The sequence below is a fragment of the Thamnophis sirtalis genome, unplaced genomic scaffold (genome assembly GCF_051295495.1).
Source record: "Thamnophis sirtalis isolate CommonGarterSnake01/CBP01778 unplaced genomic scaffold, rThaSir2_p1.2 scaffold_16, whole genome shotgun sequence".
Classification (NCBI taxonomy): Eukaryota; Metazoa; Chordata; class Lepidosauria; order Squamata; family Natricidae; genus Thamnophis; species Thamnophis sirtalis.
The window spans coordinates 5,509,572-5,513,882 of NW_028261396.1; positions in this window are offsets into that span (position 1 = coordinate 5,509,572).

Below are 4,311 nucleotides of genomic sequence, written 5' to 3' on the forward strand. Positions count from 1 at the left end.
CCTGCTCGGTCTGCAGATGGGTAAGAGAGCCTGCTCAGGTCCCCGGCTACCTCTCGCCCGCGGGGAAGTCTGCCAAGAAAGAGTTTGAAACGTTGCTGGTCCTTCGCTTGGCCACGCGGAGCCCTGAGAAACTTTGTCCTCGGTCCAGGATGGGGAGACGAGGAAATCCAAGGCTTTGCAGCAAAGGGAAAGCGAGGATGGAGAAACAGCCCAGAGGTTGAGCCGCGGCTCCCTTGCAAGGCAAGCTTAGAGTATAGCAATAGCAGTAGACTTATATACTGCTTCATAGGGCCTTCAGTCCTCTCTAAGCGGTTTACAGAGAGTCAGCCTATTGCCCCCAACAATCCGGGTCCTCATTTTACCCACCTCGGAAGGATGGAAGGCTGAGTCAACCCTGAGCCGGTGGGATTTGAACCGCTGAACTGCTGATCTAGCAGTAGCCTGCAGTGCTGCATTTGACCACTGCACCACCTTGGCTCATCAGTATGGGGGGTTGTTTGTGGGGGGGGGAGAGAAACTCCTAATACAGTGTTTCTCAACCTTGTCAACTTGAAGATGTCTGGACTTCAACTCCCAGAATTCCCCAGCCAGCGAATGCTGGGAGTTGAAGTCCGGAGATCTTCAAGTTGCCAAGGTTGAGAAACACTGTTCTATACTGTATTATATGTCAAGGAACTTGATATCTCAACATTTTTAAAAGGGGAAAAAAATAACAGAACAGGCACCGAGTAAATGCAGACGATCTGATCAGTAAAACACAGCTGTTATTACTCTAATTGCAGTAGCCTTGCCTAGATGAGTGATATGCCTGATGGTCAACCGGTGACCTTATAGCAGTGGTTCCCAAACTTGGCAACTTTAAGACTTGTGGACTTCAACTCTCAGAATTCTCCAGCCAGCTCTGCTGGCTGGAGAATTCTGGGAGTTGAAGTCCTCAAGTCTTAAAGTTGCCAAGTTTGGGAACCACTGCCTTATAGTAATGATATTGCTTACTCAGAGGTGGGCTGCCCTGACGTTCACAAGCGGTTTGCTGGTAGTGGGTGAGCTTCTCTCACACACGCTCCTTTGGGAGTGAAACGGAGCTTCAAAGAAGCAGGTAATCAACTCAGACAGCTCCAGTAAGAATTGTCTGAACAGGAAGTCTTGAGCTGGAGTAACAGGATGGGGGGGGGAACCACTCTCCAGTTCTTAAAACCATTTTCAGGCTGTCTCAGCTGCACTTCATTTCATTTCATTTATTAAATTTCTATGCCGCCCAATCCCGGAGGACTCTGGGCAGCTTACAGAAATGAAAAAAAGATTAGAAAGAATTATTAAAAACAATGGGACACAACAAGGTTAAAAAGGGAAACACAACAAACACCCAATCAGGAGGGGGCTGGACCTCAATCAAGGGGTCAACAGCCCCAAGCCTGCCAGAAAAGCCAGGTTTTAATGGCTTTGCGAAAGGCCATGAGAGTGGGGAGGGCCCGGATCTCAGGGGGCAGCTCATTCCATATGGCCGGAGTGGCAACAGAGAAGGCCCTACTCCTAGGCGTCGCCAGCCGGCATTGTCCCGCTGACGGTACCCAGAGAAGGCCCATCCTGTCCGATCTTATTGGTCTGAGGGAGGTATGTGGCAGCAGACGGTCTCGACAGTCACTTGGACAATGCAATATAAGCGGTTGCATTTCTGTTAGGATGGGAATCTCCAGGGAATATTAGGATTTGGGGCTGAGTTAAGGAGACAGAAAACACCTGGAAGGAAGCATTGGCCAACCACTGACATGCGTTGTCACAAAAACTAATGGAACCATGCATCCATCTGCTCACCAGAGGGCCTGGGTTATATGTATACCCATCCGAGTATTCCTTTATGAGTGGAATTTGATCAAGCACCAGAAGACATTAATTAAATTGCCATCCTTCTAATAGATAAAACTCCAAAAGCAAATGCAGTTTGAAATTTAATTAGTAGTCTTGATTGATGTTCTAACTAATTAATGCATTAAAGATTAATGCACTTGTCTCTTAATTTCCATGCTCTTCGTGCAGTTTTGCCACCTGACTTGCTCAAGGTCATATGGGACAGCCAATAATTTCACTCTAGATAAACATTTTAGAAGTGTTGGCAGAAAGGAGTTTTTAAAAAAAGAAGCACCAAGGACAAGTCATTATGCTTTGAAAGAACCAGAGGTGGTATTCAGCTGGTTCTCTCCGGTTCAGATGAACCAGTAGCGGCGAACCCCACCCCGATGTAATGTGCGAGCACTGCGCATTAACGCTCACATCTGCAAACTGGTAGGGATGGTAAGCGAATCCCACTGCTGGAAAGAGACATGTACGGCATAGGCAGTGGTGGGTTTCAAAAATTGTTCGAACCTACTCTGTGGGTGTGGCCTCCTTTGTGGGAGTGGCTTGCTGCCGATGTGACCGGATGGGAGTGGCTTGCCGCCCATGTGACCGGATATGAAGATGCCGACGACGCTTGTCAGAACCACCTTAAATTACCTCTCACACAGCACTGGCATGCATAAGAATAGGATGTAAACTTGTTTTTTAAAAGGCATCTTTGGTTTGCGTTAAAACAACTTCAACACACGCAATGTTCTGATTGCACCACAAACGCAGTCGTCATCCTTACCTTTCACAGAGGCACTGAGTTTTATAAATAGGAGCATGATAGTGTAGAATAATCATATCCAAGGACCAGTGGTGGGTTTCAAAAGTTTTTGGAGCCTCTTCTGTAGGTGTGGCCTGCTTTCCGGGTCCACTGGTGGAACCTCTTCTAACCAGTTTGGTAGATTTGACAAACCGGTTCTACCGAACAGGTGCGAACTGGTAGGAACCCACCTCTGGGCATATGTCTAGGAACCCTAAAAGACCATTGTCTTCCTATAGCTGTCAGTGCAGATGACAGGATACCTAGATCTGTATTTGAGGAACGTAAAATATGTTGACACTGGGATCTTTATGGATTTTATCTTAATTTAAGAATTGCAGAGGTTTGCAGAGGTATTTCCATACACCGTATTGCCAAAAGTATTCGCTCACAACTGAGTCTGATTATGTGGATGGGTGAGCGAATACTTTCGCCAATATAGTGTATATTTGTTTCTTTGTGTTCTTGTCCTTGGATTTGCCCCATCAATCGTGTGGCAGCCTAGATGAGAAGGAAGGCTTCCCTATTATCTGGGTCCAGGGTAAAATGCTGATGCCTGGAGTATGATGGAAAGAACAAATTGGCTCTGGAAGGATCGAGGGAATTATAAAGTTTTAGTTTGTCTACAAATTCTGTCCTTGCAAATGGGTTGTATTGAAACAGTGAAAGGCAGAGAGAAATATGATGCTATAAGGGACTTGCTGAAAAAATAGCTATTTAGAAGAAGTCCCTCTGATCAGATCACCTACAAAGATCAGAACCAGGTTGGTCTGACACCGTAACTTCCACTTTATGCTGGTTTGTTCAATAGCAAAAAAAATAAGACATGACTTGATCATCTCATTACTGAGCTTTCTGTTTGTGACTTGGATGGGTTCAGTCTGATCCAGCTCTTTTTAAAAATACTTAATAAAACTTCAAAATAGAATGCAGTCCAGGGTTGGGGTGTCTGTAGTCCGCGGAGCTTCAAGTCTTCTTACCTGGAAACAGGTTTCGATGGCAAACATTTTGGCCCAAAGTCATCACCTCCCAGCTACTTTGTGATCAGGAAAGTATTCAGTATTTTAAGATATCTAGCATGTTCTAAATGTCATAATCAGTGTTTTTTTTAAAGCATACACCACTTATCCCAATTTTAATAATGCTTATCATATTTTCTTTGTATCAGAAGATTTTGAGGAAAATACTTCCTAAATACTAAGCTTCTGTTAATAGTCTCTATTCTAAAAAAAACAGTAAGGGAAATCCATGTATTTATTTTGCAATTGTAAAAGACACAGAACTGTACTAAAGTAAAATGACAAAGTTATGCTAGTTTTCAGTTCAATTTTTTTAAAATAAGTTAAAAAATTCTCTAATGATATCTTTTTTTCAAGTAAGATAATGTTCTAATGCTTAACATAACAAAGAAGAACAAAACAACAGTTGGAAGGACCTTTGAGGTTTTTCTAGTCCAATCCCCTCTTCAAGTAGGAGACCCTATTCCCGTGACGATGAACCTATGGCAAACGTGCCACAATTTGCATGCAGAGCCATTTCTTATGGTATGCAAGGCATTGCCCTGTCGGTTCCAGCACGCATGCATGGGCTAGCCAGCTGATTTCGATCTTCATTTTTGGTCGTTTTTCACCCTCCTGAAGCCTCTGGAGGGAGAAAAACGGCCCTACGGG